We start from the raw sequence: 18,601 nt of genomic DNA on the forward strand, positions 1-18,601 counted from the left end.
GGTTTCTGCCTCCATCTCTAATGTCTTTGGCTTCCGGGGAAAGGACTGGGGCATACCTCAAGAGTGTGCAATCCCATGGGAGTAGATTTGTTGATTTGATGGAGGCCAGCCTGGGATTGTTGTTTCAGTCTTCAAAGATGAAGAGCCTGAAGATACTTTGAGAATCACTGCCAATGTCAAGGCAAATTGGAAATATTCTCTGGGCAAGAATTTTCTTGGTAGCAACAACAGGAGGGAGTGAAGCTAGAAGGCACTGTCAGCCAACTGGCAGGTAGTTCATGGGTGTCAAATCCTTTAATCCAACCTTTTAAAGCCCATCAAAAGATTTTACAGTGAGTGTATAAATGCCTCATGAAATACAAGGCTGCTGGAAATTATTGAGGGCAAGAGCCAAATATAATTCAGAAAGAAATTGGACATCGTCATGGAAAAGGAGAATTTACGGAACAGTGAAGTATTTTTTGGAAAGCCTTTCTGTTATGATGCATAAACTAGATTCACACTAACAACGGTGCAGAAGAAATATAATTCATAATTACTCTCCTACTTTCATCTGTTTGTAATGGGAGCCAGGGCACCAGAATTGTGCTCAGCAGAGCAATTCCTATTTCCAGTTTTGGGCTCTTACTCTTTATTCAGAGCTCAACCACTGACCCATCTTCCTGTCACAAACTGATTAAACGCACATGTCAGAAGGATTGCCTGCAATATACAGCAATCAGTGGAAAAGAAAAGAGAACTGGAGGGTATAAAACAAGTAGCCTTTTACTAGTGACTTCACTGTGCAGGAGCTGGAAGTCACAGCAGGGCAGTGGCAAATGTCAGGATAGTCCAGAGGAAAGACATGGAAATGGCTGGGGAGCTCCGTCAAGAAAAGGTGCCTGCAGCCTTCCCTTGACCTGAGCATTGAATCCTTTCTCCAAGTACGTAAAGGCAGACTCTCAGGGTGGGCTTGGGATCATAGGCACAGCATCACCTCACTGTGCACAGGATTCACTCCAAACCTTATTCCTAATGCCTCCACCCCTCATAGTTCTATCTCAGCATTGCCTGACATGAAAGCCTATAGAGAGGACTAGCTTGTAGGAGGCAGGTCATGCTGCCTGTCTCTCTGAGTGAAGGGAGCAGGCTCTTTCTCATCACCAAGAAAAGAATAGGCTTGGTCTCAACGTCTTCCATGTGCTGGATAAAAACTATGGTTTTAATAAAACCAAGGAGGAAAGGAAAGAGGAGGAATGGTCAAACAGAGTTTGGGGTGTGGAGGTTGTGGTTTTCTTTTGTTTGTAAGTTCAGTATCTTGTGCATGAAGAGAAGTGGCACAGCATGGTAGAAAGAGGTCCTGGAGAGAGTTGGTCCATAACATCAGAGCTGGGCCACAAGGGTGCCTGTGGCTGGCCCGTGCCTCAAGTGACAGCTTTGCCATCTCCCACACTGGCCAGGACTCTACAAGGCTGCAGCCAGGGTGAAAGAAAAAGTTTTAACAAAGGGGTTGATCTTTCCTCATCAGCTGGGAAGGGTGAATCGATCTACTCTACACTTCATCAGAAAACTGTTTCGCAAAGCGTGTGTACTCAGGTGATGAAGAACTGCACTTGGCAGATAGCAAATGCACATCACATCCTGTAAATCTTTCCTAAAAGGGCATCAAAAATTAATCACTCTGCTGAAGTTCTTAATTTTTTTTTTTAGAGCATCATTTATCAGTGTAACTTAATGTTACTTCAGTTGCTAAGGAGCTATGATTGCAAACCTCCACCAAACAGGAATTTTGAACACTGAGGTCTGGTCATCTAATTGGAAAATATTACAAAAATCAAGCTGAAGTCTGCCCTCTCTAACCACACTGCACTCTGAGACAGGGAAATGTTCTCTATTATATATAATAACACTGTTTATTAGTCAAAACCTGTAACTGTAGGAGAGAACAGCAAAATCACAAAAGGCTCAATAGAAGTGACTTGCAAATTAATCTCATTACTCTTGAAATTGAACTGCTTTCCATGCTCCTGGCAGAGATACCTCAAGGATACTGAAATTGCCCGTGTATTGCATTTCATATCATGATTGCTCTGCTTTACACAATAATATACTAAGTCTCCATCAGGCCAGTGATGGGAAGGGGGATGTTTACTTAGTGATGTGTGAAATGATGCCTAAAAATTCAGGAATGATTTTGGGGGAGAGGACAGCAAGGGGAGAGCTTTACTACATTATCGTATTACCACTGATTCCAGAAATCCAGAAATTTTGCACATCTTTCAAATAATGAGCATGAAATGCAGGGGGAAAAAAAAAAAGGAAAGTTCAATGCTGGTTCAAATTTCTGCACAACCAAAATGTTTCTTCATTTCAATTAAATCTTGACCTATTTTTAATCAAAAGAGCCTGCTGTGTCTTTCTGCCTCAGAAGACTGACATTGCCAGCAGGATGCTGAAATCACAGGTCCCAGCTCACTGGGGAGGGATGGAGGCTTTCCTTGGGGCAGCGTGGTGCAGCGCAGCACACAGGAGGGTCTGCTCCACGGGGGCCACGCACTGCATGCCACGTTTCTCAGAGTGTCTCTCCTCACTGCCATCACTGCTGGGGACTTCCCTGGTGCCATACAGCAGGTCTCAGATGTACCAGCAAGTGGAACCATAAGAATGATTCAGGCCCTCAAGCTTCCAGCCCAGGCATGGCACAGGCTGAGGCATTGCAATGAACCCACAGTGGGGTCACAAAAAGGGGCCTGAGTTGGCACTAAGAGGCACAAGGCAGAGAGACAGGTCAGTAATTCTTCTAGATCAATATTTTCAAAGCAAAATATACAGTGATGTTTTGAAAAAGCTCCTGTGACATAAATAATAAATAAGTAATATAAAATCTATATACAGTCATATGCACATGCATGCATTACTGAGAGCTCTTCTTTGCTCATTAATTCCCTTGGGAGTTAGAAAATCACAGCTAAAAACAATAATTTGTATGCAGAGATAGATTGCATAGATAGATAGAATTTTCTGTTCTTATCAAGACAATAAATACTTTTTGGAAAAACCCCAACAAATTAATGCAGGCCGTACTCTATAATTTTGTCTAAACAATCAGCAAAAGAGATATTTTCAAAAAGTAAGGAAATGAAAAAAGCTGATTGATTTTCATATTTGCAGTTTCTTAAGTTTTAATTCTATAAGACTGTTCTCAGGACCTGGCCAATTCAGTCCTTGAATGAGTCTTCTAAAAAACTGAGTTTGTATTGCATTAGTGTGAAACAAGGGTGGGGAGTACTCGCTGGAAAAAGGGTAAAATTCCCCAAATTTGATTTTAAGAGTGCTTAGAACAATCATTACACTTTTTGGATTCATCTTCAAAGCCAAAAAATTCCCAGTTTTCCCAGACAAACTCCTGTGTCTGCCAACTGGGCAGGCAGCCCATGAGCCAGCAGCTCTGCTTGCCCTGCCATTCCCTGCTCTCACCACTGGTGATGGTGGACACAGGCAGTCCCACTTCTGTTCCAGTACTTCCACTTGTGTGTTGCATCTTTAAACCACAAGACACGAGTCCTTGAGCAATAATATTTCCTCTGACATTGCATAATCTGCTCACCATATAAAAATAGGGAAGACTAGAATAATGTCTCCCAGAAGAATTATTTTGGTGATATTGACTGATTTTAAAAAAAAAGTTATTAAAAGATTAAATGTTTTCCCTGGACTTTGGGAGGATGAGATGTTTCCTAACATTTGAAGTGACTTGCAATCAATATTCTCTGCTTTTTCCTGCCCTTTTGCAGCATCCCCCTGACTTTATTTCTGATCCTGAACATGGAAGATTTCATCAATCATTGCTCCTCCTGCTTCTGGAATCCAAGTGGTTCAAAGTGCTTGTATATACTGAATATCATTAGGCCATGGTGATGAAGTAGCTCTGCTTGTACCTTTAATCCACTCCTTGTTACAGAACAACATACGATAGAGCTGTCTTTACCTGGTAGCACTTTATCAGGTAAAGCCCCAGGCACTGTATCAGGACAGGAAAAGGACTGATCTTCCACATTTCTCTAGGCTAATCTTAAGGGTTAATAGAAAGAGAACAACAGATGCCTTGTGAATTATTGCTTTGCATATTAAACCTTCCTTCTCTTGTTGAATGCAAGGCTGGGGTGTTCCTTATTTTGTTACAGAGACTAGCAGTAGTTGATTTTATCCATAGTACCACCAAATTTTATCTACCTCACGTCTGGAGAGTTGTTTCAGGAAGGGATGACAGATGCTACCAGCAATAACAAAACCACATGCCCTTTGGATATGTAGCTGAAATGCAAAGGACTTGCCTCGCTACTTCCAGAAGTACAAGCACACCTGGCTACAGTGGGAGAGAAAAATGAAGAGCTGCTCCCTGGGGACTTGCAGCAGCTCCCCTCCTCTGCCGGCAGGCCTGTAGGAGGCCTGCAGGATTCACCAGCTCTGCTATACAGGGTGCCCATACTGCTGCTTTAGGCAGGTCTCTAGCAATCCACTAGGCTTGGATTTTCACTATGTGGAACAAGTCTGAGAGAGGACTTGTGCCATGGTTGTTCTGAGACTCTGTTCCACAGACCCGCAAAACTTCACAGTGCCAAACTCTCCATTGTTAGGGCTCATCAGGAGTTAAACTAATGATAATATATGTCATAAATACTTTTGGGAAAAACAAAACACCACCCTGCATTGCAGTGGTTGAGTCATGCCTTGTTCTTTGTAAATACATGCTGAATATTTTGAACAAATAATGACTAAACTTCAGACTCTTCCTTTCAGGATATTCCCTGGTGACAACTTTTGCTTCACATTGAAAGAAACTGATTCTTCATTCAACAAATGAAATGTTTACCAGAATGACATATCAAGAATTATAGAATCATAGAATGATTTGGGTTGGAAGGGACCATAAAGATCAACTACTTCCAACCCCCTGGCTATGTGCAGGGGCACCCTTCACTGGACCAGGTTGCTCAAAGCCCCATCCAGTCTGGCCTTGAGCACTTCTGGGAATGGGACATCCACAACTTCTCTGGGCAACCCATGACAGTGCCTCACCACACTCACAGGGAAGAATTTCTTCCTAACATTTAATGTGAAAGGAACCAAACTCTTTGCCCCTCTACCACCAAGCAAGATGTGGCTTTAGCAGCCAGTGGAAGGAACCCACCAGCGTATCAGGCAGGAACTCCCCTGAGCCTTCCTTGCATTCCCAACAAATAGCCCCACAGTCAACATTTCCAAGTTAACCACAACCCTTGGGACTAGACCTGAGACACACAGAGCAGAGGTGTTAACCCAGAGTCAGAGTCCAAACCACATGAATTCATTCACAAGCAGATGCAACATCTGTAAACTGTTTTGCCTTGAACGTCGGGAATACCTATTTTGCTTTGGCAAATAATCAATAAATGTTATCCTCACTATACGTAAAAGAGCACTTAAGCTTGTCCTTAATTTGTAGAATCGTATTTAAGGTTAAACTCATGTTTAAACAACAAGCAATTCTTCTTCTTTTAATTAAGATATATACAGGTTCCCATATGTAGATGAAGCAATGAAGTCCTAATGAGCAGAGAGTCTAATTATGATCGTTCTGTAATTGAAATAATGGTGTGGCTCAGAATGAGACTATTACGTTGCCAGATAACGGACTAATGAGCTCCAGAGAAGCACTAAAAAAGGTCTGCAAAAGACTCTCACAATTCTTATGAGGACATGCCTGCTTGTGAACACCTCCATGTAGTATTCAAACATGTATAATGGAATATACAGTGTGATACGTCTAAAGATTTATATCAAGGTGTTGGAAATGGCTGAAGGTCAAGGGCATACCAAGAGCAATGGAATTAATTATTAACGCAAGACAGAAGAAAATAAGCCAGACGCAGCTGTGTGAAGTGATTTAGGAGACAGATTAAAAATATAAAAAGGGAAGTAAGTGGGAGTCAACACCGGGAAAATGATCAACATCCACCACAATATTGGTTCCATCAGCTGTAACCAGCTCCCTCCACATTCTGATTGATGAAATACACTAGAGTCCGATATTTTTTCTTGCCTAAATGACCAGCTCTAATCATGAGCTCTACACATTGCTGCTTTCTTCATCGTTCAGCTGGTCAGGAAAGAAAAGATAATTAGAGAATGTTTGTTTAGTAATTGTCTGCTTCTATTTTGGAGTTTGTTTCTGGTGCTAACGAATGCGACTCCATTATGTCATTTATCATGTGAACAGTCAGGTTGAGGAACATTTTAAATCAGGAACTATTTTGGTTTGCATGAGAAATAACCCTACAGAACAACTGACAGCATGTGTGAGCAGAAAAATTCCATGGCTGAAAATGATAGGTTAGGTGATTTCACCGGGTAAAAAGCTTAAGGAGATATCTTTTCACCAGCAAAGCAGAGTGTTCATGAGGAAGGGAAGAGTTGTAGCCCCATATTTTTCCTCACAAGGAAGTCCAGATTTTAAGTTATTCCACTGGCTTGCTAGGTAACGTTTGTTTTCTACTACCTTTTCTTCTACCACTCATTGCAAGGGAGAGCTTTCATTTAGATCTTGGATGTGCTAAAAATTATACTCTAAACATGACTTTAGTACAGGTAACACAGGTTGTAATTATATCTCAGCTGTGCAAGAGCGGGAAAGTGGAGCTAAAGGGAAGCACCAGCCAGACATTATGCACAGATATATCTAGAAAGTGATGGGGAGTTACAGTTATTTACAAACAGCTTCCTCCCCATAAACCCACATTTATATCCAAAACACTTAATTTCTTATGTTATTTTGTAGCACCAAGTACATAGCTTTTTCCCCACTTAATACACCCAATGCACTGCTCCTGTCCATTAGGGTGGGATCTCACGTGTATTCCCCATCCTATGGACATGGGTCATTCCTGGTGAACCTGAACGTGGTGGCTTGGGTTCAATCAAAGGGCTACTGGGAGCACACAACCATGTGAGAACAAACTGGAAATTTTCTCTGAGGGTATTTTTCAACCTCAAAATAATTTGCTAACTGATTACACAACTGTGGGTTGAGAAACCTGTCTGAAGCGACTGGTCAAGGGAAAAAACACCCATTTAATAGGGTGTCCTCCCAGTAATAGTGGAACAGAAGTTGTTTGACAATACTTTGGGTAATGTCTTGAAGGCTGTAGATGACTAATAATAGCAGCGCCTTTTTTTCCAGAAATATGAAAGTCATAAAAATGATGGTTTAGAGGGACCAAAACTATTTATAAACTGAAGAAGAATTCAGTGAAGAGTTTTGACTAAAAAGGAGTGGAGGGGAGAATTTTAATGTGCTCAAAATAGAAGTCAAATCTTAAAGAAAAAAATGCAAATCTGAAGTATTTTAAGTGGTTTTAAAAAAAGTTGAGTGGCTCAAACATGAAAGGACACCTTTTGTTTCAGATCAGATGAAGATTTTATGTTTACCAGGATAAGCAACCTTGATTTGAAACGTCCTCTAACTTCAGCCTTCTAAGGATGGGCAGAGGACTTTGGCTCACCCAGGATCTTTCATCCATGCTTTCCACAGAGAAATAGTAATACAGAGAATTTTAACTGAAAAAAAATTAAAAGTTCCCAGGAGCATTGACTTCCATCACAGGGTTTATTGTTCATTTCATTTTGGCCAATTACTCTCTTCAGAAATATCTCTGGGATATTAAGAAGACTAAGTGTTAAACCTGGGAGGTCGTTTCACTTGCAGCCTGTCGAGTACGTCTTTACATTGCTGGTTAACGACTTGTGAACTTCATTGTCAGATGCTGCTCTGCTACTTTGCATCTCCCAGTTGGTGGCTCTCTGCCATGAGCAGAGCAACTGCCGGGGCTCGAGAGTGCCTCTTGCCCTTGTGAAATTCAAGTTCATTCTTTTTCTGCTCCCCTCGCTTTCTCCCTGCAAATTTATGACTTGCTAACAAATGTGTTGCTCTTGATTCCCTCCTCTTCAGTGATCTTTGAGATCTCTCATTTCATAAGGAAGAGGCAGGTGGGTGATCTGCTTCCAAAAAAAAAAAAAAAAAGAGTTTCCATAAGCGTGGCTTGTGTCTTAAGGCTGCCTATACATCTGTCCAATTTCCAGTGACTTAATTCAGTCTTTTTTTGTCAAATTACATAGCAGTAACTAACTGCCCTAACCAAAATATTTTTCTCAAGGTGCCCACATTCCTGTGAGAGCCGTAGGTTGTAGCCACACATGCAGGCAGCATCCTTTCATTATTCTTCACACAAATCGAATACTTCCTCTGCTGCCCTTTATAGCTCTTCTCCAAACACTATCCACAATTAATGGAATATTCCTATAGCTCACCTATTCCTTCAAAAACCTCTGTTCAAGCTTGTTATGTCTTGGGAGGCTAATAGTATTTTTTTGCACCTCTGCAAATTTTGGCTCAATCCCTCTTCCTGCCTCTGGGAAGAAAATAAGTTTTAAAGCCTTCTAATTTTCCCTTGAAGACAGATGAGGAAACTCAGGACTAGAAGTTACCAGGAGCATTCCTAAGCCCTGCCCTCTGCTTTCACAGACTCATGATGATATTTATAATCATACTGATTTCCATTTAAAAACTGATTGATCTGTTAGGCTTGTTTGTCCTCCTTGCATCTACCAGGAGGCTGCTCTAGAAACTTTCCTCTTTGGCACTTCAGGAGGTAATGATGAACAGGTGGGGTGGGCCTTTAGCAGAAGCCACCCACATCTGAGCAGCACCATGGCTGTGACTCAGTGCCAGCAAGGCCAGCATTGTCCCCCTGCTCCTGTCACCAGAGCTGGTCCCCTGCGGCGGCACGGGCCTGCATTGTGCTGATCTGGCATCTGGGAAATCAATAGCCCTCGGGGTGGAAGGAATTACAGCACGTTTCTAGTAATTGTGCAAATGCGAATTTATTACTCCAAAATCTTCTCTAATATAAATCCAGTGAGGTCAATGGAGTTAGAGCAAAACTGGCCATTCTGCTTCATCTGTTACGCTTGTTTTTATAAAGATGGATAGCAGCTGTTAAGAGAAAGGAACTTTCAAATGCCTGGAAACACACTAACCTGGGAAATGAGCTGCAAGGATGCCAGGAATCACTCTTTGTGCAGATGGGTATTTTGCCCAACCACAGCAATCAGCATTGCCAAAAGCCTTCACCATCATGAACTGCTACAGCTCCATCAGAAGCACTGATTAACAGGAGCAGAGGGTCCTGCCTTTTGGTTAAAACATGCCAGCTTTTTTTAACAGGGAGGAATTCGCAATTTTGGCAAGTAAAATCATCTCCCTACATCAAGGTCTTGCTAACCTGCAGCTGCCCTTTTCAGGGATTGTGTAAGGTTTTCTGCAGTTTCTGGAGTTTGCTTCTAAAATCTTCTGTTGCTTTTGCAACCTTTTTAAGAGTTACACAAAAGAATTGTTTTCCTTAAGCAATCCTTAGCTTGCGCACAGATAAACCCCGAGTGTAAAGGTTAATGTTGCCTCATCACTGCTGAAGTGAAACCAGATATTTTAAAAGCCATTCTGCAGAATGATCTTGTATCTTTAGGGGGAGAAGTAAACTGTTACTGATTGTAATAATAAGATTTTGGAATATGTTTCTGGAATTTTTTTAATTCACCAGATATGATGCTCTCTTTTTTTCCATAACCATTGTGGTTTATCATCAGACAGTTACCCATAAAAGTTGGGGTTTGTTCAGAAAAAAAGACTACTGAAAAACTATTAAAGCATCAAAACATCTGTATAAACTTCTGTCAAGACATGAAGAGCTTTTACAAATAGCTAGGATAAAAATATGATGTATTAAGGCTCTTCTTTCTTCCTTAAGGTCTTTTAATTGCCTCCCAGGAAAGTGTGTTACTTCAATGCCTTTTCCCATTTGCAATGGTGTCAGCAAACCATCAGCCAGAGAAGCCAGGTGTCTGAAATCATCTCCAGAGACCACTCTGTGTAGAAATACCCAGCAGTACGGAATTGCCTCGATGACCAAGGCTGTATTCAGCCCACCTAGCTTTATTAATCTGCTGACAGCCTGCCACTTCCCACTGGCATCAGTGAGCAAGCGAGGTAAACTGCAGCTTAATTAATGGCCAGGCTAGATGCTTTCTTCAAAGACTGACTGAGACAGACACCGGTCTTGCCCAGCTGAAATGCCAACCCAGTTTAAGTGTTCCTGCAACCTCCATGGTCAGGCAATTTATACAAATGTGGTATGTTTGAATACATTGTGCAGAAGGATGTTCGGGCATCCTAAACACAAACCATGTGCAACGTATGTACTTGTGGGTCAGATATCTGCCAAAAGTCAAAGCCTTTAGCAGGATGAGAAGATATTCCTCTCCATCGCTGATTTGAAATAGCTTTAGCTTGTATGAAACACAGACTCATAGGACTGGAAATATCTCTGGCCTTAGGCTGTATCAAAACATGTGCGACAGAGATTTGAATGGACTTAGATGCAAGTCATGTAAGGTCAAGTTTCCATTTAAGAACCATTTGCATTAGCAGCCCTACCACTGTGTAACACAGAGGAAGAGACACTAACGATATTTAGCAGATTAACATGGACAACAGCTATTTGCCACATCCTCAGGAATAAACATAGATGAACTCATAATGAAGCTGTGCTTCTAATCCCTCCTTGTTGTGCAGGGTTTTTATAGAGGTTCACACAACATGCCTCACTGGGAGTGAGAGTTGAGATCTAGTTTGGACGTACTCAGTATGGCAGAGAATACACAATCTGTGTCAGTCAAGCTCACCTGACACAGATACAATTGCAATTCCTCATGCATTTGGTGAATGAGCAGTTCATACCTGTCTGAAAGCCATGCCAGCATATTCAGCCAGGCTCAGGTTCCTTGTTGAAAAATGGTCCCAGCAGAAAATATTCAGCCCTTACACCCATGTAGGGGTAACCTCAGCTCCCTTGACAGAAGCAGATGGGAGGTCCATGTGCTGCTATGTCAGAAATGTCTGTCATTCTCCTGTTTCTCCTCTGTCCTGTGTCTTAGGTTATCAGGCGTGCTCCTCTTGATGCCAGTTAAAACGTAGGTGTCAAACACAGAAGGCACGTTCATTTATAACTACACAGACTATAATTGTATGTAGTCTAGGGCTTGTTTCCCGAACTAGGAAGAAGGAAAAATGGGTTAGGTGGGTGTGAGTAAAGTAGCAAGCAAGAACATGTTTTCTAGACGTTATGAAACTACCTTGATCTCCCAGTGTCAGAAATGCTGGCTAAGAACAAACAAATTGGAAAACTGTGCAGTCTGAGAGTCGGGACAAAAACAAGGGAATTGGGAACTGACAAGGGTGTAGTAATGAGTTCCTGATCGAGCCTGAGAACTTAGTATTGCAAGGAAAAATGGAGGAGAAATATGAGGTGACCACCACAGCTTATTTGCAGAAAGATAAATGCCAGTTTGGGATTACCAGGTGAGATATTTCAGTGAGAAATGGGGACTTTAATGTCACTGTATGAAGCATCAGTGAGACCTCCTCCCATTTGATACTCTAATTACTTTTGGTCATCTATATGCACTTTAAGATTAATTGAAACCAGAGCAGATGGAGGGAAGAGGTCTGAGGTGAACTGAGAGTCATTTAGGAAAGAAGATTGAAAAGCCAGTCCTGTGTAGCTCAGGGGGTAAAAGGAGACAGGAACCATCTCCACAAAAATACTTGAGTAATGAGCAGTGAGCAAAACAGCTACTGAAATGGAAGTCAGTGCTGGTGCCAGAACATGTGGGAATAAACTGGTGATGGAAATGACATGAAGGTTCCTGACCGTCAGGGGCACGGACAACCTGGGTGAATATCACAGAAGGAATAACAGGCAGAAAACACAAAATTGTTTTAAGTTGGAGGATGGTCTTTTCATGAAAAAGACCATAAACAACATTGTTCCTGGCACAGCAGAGAAGTGGGCTCTGTGATCCAGGCTCCTCCTGTGCATCTAGCTCTAAATTGCCTAATGGGAATAGAACAGCAGCAAACCAAGGCCTTCGGCCACTCATTACTGGAGATCTGTGGAATATTTTCACAGCAGCTGTAATGCCAGAAGCTCCAGTGTCCTGGCTAAACACCAGGACATTCCTCTGCTATTTAAGTCCCCCCCGCGGTTTCACTTAGTAATGCTACTCTTTGCTCCCAGTCCAAAAATTGTGGAACAATGCTGCCTTTTTGGGCTTTAAAGATGTTTTCTATTTACTGAATTGCTCTTCAGACTGTAGTATAATTCACTCTAGGGTGTAACTGTGTTGCAGTTTAACCTGCACAGAAATAGCATGTGTAAGTGTGGAGAGAGGATGGGAGAAAAAATAGCAGTATAAAAATATCCTTATGACAGCACTGAGCCCAAATGAGCAATATTACCCTTATTTTACGTTAAAGGATTCCTGATCCTTTTAATCTATAAGCAAAAAAGGTTTGAAACCTTTGCCACAAAAACACAATAAACAGGTGTGATCTGGGGCTTTGCTATCAGCTGTAGCTTTCAAACAGTCTCTGGAAACTTGATCTTGAATCTTACTTCATGACCCTTTCAAAGAAGTCTGAAGTTGAATTCTAGCTTTTTGTCAAAATCAGAAAAAGGTAATAACCCTGGCCTAAAGATCTTAATATGCACTGGCAGGCTTGGAGTTTGGAATGGTATGAATTTCCCAGGGTGTAAGCGTCGATGACTGGTTAACCTGCATTACCTGTATTGCAACAGTGCCTGGATCCTCCCAAACAAGAATAATGACATGTCCTATCCCAGATCTGTATCTATGGACGGCAGATATTACGTAGAACAAGGAATCATTATTGTTATTTAATTCTTGCAATCACCAGAGCAGCTGAGCTACTCCCACAGCTGCATTTAATATCACGACTAAAATATGCAACCCTTTTGTTATTTCATCTTCTGTGAGAAAAGTGGACTGTCATATTTCAACAGACAATTTTAAGCACATATTTCTGAGTAAGTATGTTGGGAAATACAGCTCACAAAATTTGTCCTGTTATTCCAGTTTTGCCTATATTCAGTAATACTACCTAAAGTAGCTCCATACAAGATAGCTTGGGTCCTGGAGCTGTGAGGTAGCATGGAGCAAAATACAGACTAATCTGCCCTAAGAGTGGAGTAAATTAGTCTACACAGAGCTCTGCCTTAAAAGGTTACTTTAATGTTTGGATGGAATTGGGTTAGAGATGGCTTGAGTAGAGCTGCTTCTAAGCACAAGCCAAGTAGGCAGATTTTCAAGGGCATTCACCACCAGGACATGAAAGCTGCTGAGATAAGAAACTTTCTGCCTGATTGTGCTGTGCCAGAACCCTGTGAAGGGAAGGAGAGAGAAGTGCAAGAGAAAGAGTAGTTCTTGCTGGAGCTGCAGGAGCAGCACTGGCCTCCTATCGCAGCTCCTTCACAGCCTGTGGCATAGCCAGGCTGCAACCGCTCTTCCTCAGGGTGGGGGAACTTCAGGTGTGCCCACCTTAGTGAGCTGGCATGAGCTGATGAGGGCAAGGATCTCCTTTCTCAGCAGCCCCGAGTGCAGTGGTGCCTCATATGGCCTTGCAGAGAAAATGGGGAGATGACTGATGGCAATGGCTATGAGAGGTTGTGCCAGATGCTCTGGCCAGACCCTGCTCTCCAGAATAGGTTTGTTGCAGAGGAGCGTCCTATGGTGGAGTGAAATCTGGTCTCCTAGATATCCTGGATTCACCTTCTGGGGATAACAACTGAAGTATTGAACTTGATCCAACTGTTGTAGCCAATAGTGCTAAGAAGCTCTGCAGTACTTTGAGCAGACAACAGTCTCCTTAGCACTAAAGACTTTTTGTCCAGCCATATAATTTTGCTGTCAACCTGACAAGAGGTGATAAAAGTACCAATAAGGGCAGGTCACTCAATGCCAGGATGGAAGAGACTCCAGGCCAGCTTGAGAGGAGAACGAGCTTTCTTCATGGACCAGAGCAACGGCACTCCTGCACTAGGGGCTGCACTGATTATCTCCAGGCACATTCTTCAGAAGCAGGTGCTAGCCCAAATCTATGCAGATTCTTATTCTGCTCCCAAGACTCACTGACATTGCCCTTGCAGCCTGTTACAGGTGCTCACTCCTCATCCATCAACAATTTCAGCCTCAGCTGGGCTGCATCTGTGGCAGGGATACGGCAAAAATAGGTGTCACTTCTCTGGAATGAGGTGGCATCAAAGCGCCCAGGTTGCCAGCTCTCTCCAGCGAGCCCAGGCAGGAAATTCCTGTAAGGGAATCCCAGCACATCAGAGGGGAGAAGGAGAAACTTTTATTTTCCCGGGGGGCAGGTAGCCCGCAGAGCGCGCAGGGGCTGCGGCATGGGCACCATCCACACGGCCAGCCCCTGGCTCCCGGCTGCAGGCAGCTCCCGCCGGCAGGACGGCTCCGGCCAGGAGAGGGAGCCGTGGCCCCGCACACCCCGCCTCGCACCCGCCTCCTCCGGCCGGACCCCGCTAACTGCGAGAGGGACAGCGCGGCCGCTTCCCTCTCACACAGCGCCCTCCGGCTCCGATCCCGCTTCCCCGGAGCGACCCGCCGGGGGCGGGGGGACCCTCCCCGTGCGCGTACGGAGCGCGGCCGCGGGGAAAGGGGCGGGCAGGGCGGAGCGGAGCCGCGGGGTGCGGATCGGGGACGACGAAGCGGTAGAAGAAGAAGAGGAGGAAGAGGAGGAGGAAGAAGAAGAGCAGAGCGCGACGCAGGGCACAGCTGTGAACTCCCCGCGTCCGCAGGTGAGCCGCGGAGCGTGGGGATAGGCGGGGACATCCCGTTCCTGTAGGCGTGGGCAGGGACAGGGACAGGGGATCGGGCCCGGACACGCCCCGCCCTGGCCGTGAACTTCCCCGCACGCGAAGGGAAAGTTTGTGTCGGAGCAGGAGGTTTCCAGCCCCGGCGCGGGGTGAGGCGGGCGGTGGTGGCGGCGGCGGCCGCAGCAGCCCCCACTCCTCGGCTGGCACGGGGGAGAAAATAAGAAAGAAAGAAGAGGAAGCTCTCAGGAGAGCCCGAGGAGCAGTGCTCGGGGGCCTGGGCAAGGACGGGTCGGCACGGTGAGAGCGAGGTGCGGGGATGGGGGAAGCGGGGCGGAGGAGGCGGCGGGGCCGGTGCCACCGCGGGGCCGGGGACCCCCGCGCACCCTCGGGGGACCCTCCGCGATCCCTCGGGAAGGAGCCTGTGTGTGTGCGGGAGGCGAACCGAGCTGCGGGACCGCGGATTGTGTATCCGGCGCTCCTGCTGACCATACCCCCGGTCTCCAAAATACGGAGTGGTTTCCTTAAATTCGCTCCTTTGGGCCAGGGAAATCTAGATATTCCTGGCTGGAGCTCTTACACATGAATTCAACTTTCATTTTTTATCATATGTATTGCAAATGTGGGAGCCTCTGATACCTACTCTCCTCTGCTGTCAAACACATATCTGAAAAGGAAGCGGGGAGAGGAAGGGATCAGGCTTAAGCCACAGCAGGGAAATAAAGTGGAAGAGACATGTCCAAGAAAACCGACTGGAAGCGATTAAATACTGCCAGCAAGATGGCCTTTGCTGTGTGTTTGTTGGGAACAGATGCCCCCTTATTAGAAGCATTTCTGGGAGGTTACCTGGAGGGAAACTGGATGGTGGGAATTATTTCCTGAAAAAGAAGGTGAGGAAAAAGGAACCTGTCAGGGCTTCACTGTTTCAGGTGTCCCCTTTCTGTGCCAATGTTGCTTTCCCCCTGGCACAGTGCTTGTTCCTCAGCCTGGGCTGATTTCTTGGGGTTTCTACTGTGCTTGGCACAACAGAATCCCGATCTCGGGGCCTTAGAATGTTACAGTAAAATGGATTATAAATGCACTCTCACATGCACACTCTCTCTTTCCATCTTAACCTCTTCTTTGTGAATAGCTGATTATAATGCTTGGATAAAATTCTGGTTTGCTTTACTGATTTTTTTTTTTTCTTATAAAATGATGGCTTTTGTTCCATGCATTCAGTTTTGTTGTCCTAGCAGAGGCTTTTTACTTCTGGATTTGAGAGATTGCAGCAAGCTCCTTATATTTTTCAAAAAGATACCTCCTTTGTGATTAAAAAGTATTATTTTCCTGACACTCTGTTTTTAACAGTGCCTCTTTTGGGTAAGAAGAACTTACACTTCCATACCTAGAAGGATTGTGGGGTATTATTTATTAACTGTACCGTGGAGGGTCCATATCTCATAACTTAGAGGGTCATTTATAACAGGTTGCTTTTGGCAGCTCTGGAAGATGTGTTCCTGTGTTCCTTGCAGGAAAGGCATCCCTCGTTTGCACGGAGAGCATCACTCCAGCCCAAGGACTTTCTGGTGGGCAGGCTTGGTGCTGGAAAGGGTCCTGCTTTCTGCCTCCATTGCCTGCCTCTGGTGAGCAGGAGAGGGCAAGCAGAGAGGATTAAGCTCTAATACCTAGATATTCTCCTTCTCTGGAAATAGGTGTGGTGTTGTTGGTGTCCCTGGGAACACTTTCTCTGTAAGAGCAGTTAAGGATGCAGGATAATGAGGGACATGGAGAGTAAGACCCTGAGGACTTGGGGTGGTGGAAGCATGCAGGGCACTGAAATGACAGGAAACATTAAGCTGGTAAGTCGGGAGCTGCTGCATGGGGGTTGTGGGGTGAGAGGTTATGTTTCTTGTGCAGTGCCTCTGTGCAAGGCAGAGGGCAGGTCTGCACTCTCACAGCCCTGTGACTTGCTTTGCATGTCTCTGGTTGTAGCTTGAGTTCAAAGTGTCTACATATTATATAGGAATAGCAGTGCTTGCTCATATCTGTCCATGCCTCCCCAGAGTCCAGAAGGTCCTCTGGTCCCTCCAGAGTCTGGAAGGAAAACTTGTGTCTGAACACATCTAGGCTCTCTCCTTCCAGACTCTGTGGTTCTGTGCAGGTATTCTGCATCTAAAACATTAGTGAGTGTGCAGTGGGGATAAGTACTGTGGTGGTCTTGGCTCCAGCAGACTCATACCCTTGGTCAGGTAGTGCTACCCCAAAGTATCTGGCAGGAACATATAGGTAAGAGAGACTTCAGAGGGTAGGGAGAGTGATGTGGCAGCATTTTGGATGGTGCCTGGATACACAAAGGTATGGAAAGTGCCTCATTGCTGGCCTCAGTGCTGTGATTTTAAGCTCTGAAATATGCATATAGGAAGAACAAGGCAGAGAGAGTTTGTCCCAGCTTTATTCCTTCAAGACCTGCATGAACCAGATGCCAGCTCTAAGGAGGAACCGTGACACTTTTTCAGAATAAGAGGCCAGAACTTGTGTTTTTATTCCTTCTTCTCACTTATTGTTATGTTTGGATTTCTATGTTGGTTATTCTGGCAGGCACATGATTCATATTCCTTTCCCCATCTGTCCTGAGTCCCCTACTCTTGTTAAGTGACCTCTCATTTCAGCAAGACTGACTTGCAAAAACTTGTGATGGAGGTAACCCTTGTGACTAGTGGTGTGGGAGAGATGCCCCAGCTTGATTCTGAGAGGACAGGTTGCATTAGCCAGGTGGACAGTCAGGAAGAAGATATCAGCATGTGAGTGCACTCGTGTCTTTTTTTTTTTCATCATACAGTAATGGGGAATGCTTCAGGAATAAAAATAGATATATGGAAAAGCCTGTATAAGCTGAAATCTGTGAACAGCACCACGTTATCTGGGAACTGAAACACCTTCTGCAGTGGATCTCACAATTCAGACATTGCCTGCTCTCCTCCTTCCTCCCCAGCCTTTCTCTTGACACAGCTCATGGATTTCACTGCCCCCAGAAGCAGGGCCAAGAGCTGTCTCCTCTGATGCAGCCTGGGCTGGTAGCATCTCTGTACCTGGTGTGTGAGAGCTGGTGCTCCTCCAGCTGTGCAAAGTGGGACAGATGCAAAGGCGGAAGGCAAAGCTGGCTGTCAGGTTTGCCACGCTGACCCCTTCTCCACACCAATTCTGCACCCTGTGTGCAGCTTGGGGGCCCACGTGCAGGTGGGGTTTTTTCCCTCCGTGGTTTGTAACTGCTTTGTTCTGCTTTGCCGTCACCAAAACGTGTGGCTGAGCTTCAGTCAGTGCTAAACTGGAATAAAACAGCTTCTCCTTTTGGGAGGTATTTTAGGATTTCTCCCCCCACCCCAATGTTTTTGCAAAGCAGAAGGCTAATCTTCCATTCCTCAGCCACAGTGTTGGTATGTGTAGGGCTTTGGCACGCGACTGAGCCAGATGTATGTTTGGCGAGAGTGTAGGAAGGGAACTGATTCGGGGAAATTACTTCAAATGGTGCCTACACTACTGGGAATTGCGATCTTGGCCAGTGTGTTTGCTATGTTCAGCCTCAGAGGTCCCAATAAGGCACATGCACAGAACATGATACTCATAAATTCAGAGTCTTATTTGACAGAAAATAAAATACAGGAACATGAACATACAAGTGTATGTATTTTGTTATAGGGTTCCCTAAAAATAGTTGCTTGTAAAACAGAATTTCTACTGCAAGTGAAGAATTGTATCTTTAGTCAGTCGTTTGTTAATTTAACAACTCTCAGTTTCATCAAACGGGGATATATCCCCAGGAATTCCTCTGACACAGGTGTCCCCTGAGTCTGGATGATTAT

At 44.5% G+C, this 18,601-nt stretch overlaps 1 protein-coding gene across 4 annotated transcripts in view; it reads left to right on the forward strand.

Moving 5' to 3' along the window:
- The first annotated feature begins 14,641 nt into the window (after positions 1-14,641).
- IL1RAP (interleukin 1 receptor accessory protein) overlaps positions 14,642-18,601 on the forward strand; it is a 50,570-nt gene continuing 46,610 nt past the window's right edge. For 2 of the 4 annotated variants that reach the window (XM_017810824.1, XM_017810823.1), the window contains exon 1: positions 14,885-15,070. The gene's annotated coding sequence lies outside the window, so the exon portion shown is untranslated. Of the gene's footprint in view, positions 14,745-14,884; positions 15,071-18,601 lie in introns of those variants that run through there. The other 2 variants (XM_017810821.1, XM_017810822.1) reach the window with 2 other exon arrangements.

Source organism: Lepidothrix coronata, unplaced genomic scaffold (assembly GCF_001604755.1).
Source record: "Lepidothrix coronata isolate B3197 unplaced genomic scaffold, Lepidothrix_coronata-1.0 Scaffold29, whole genome shotgun sequence".
In the NCBI taxonomy this organism is placed as follows: Eukaryota; Metazoa; Chordata; class Aves; order Passeriformes; family Pipridae; genus Lepidothrix; species Lepidothrix coronata.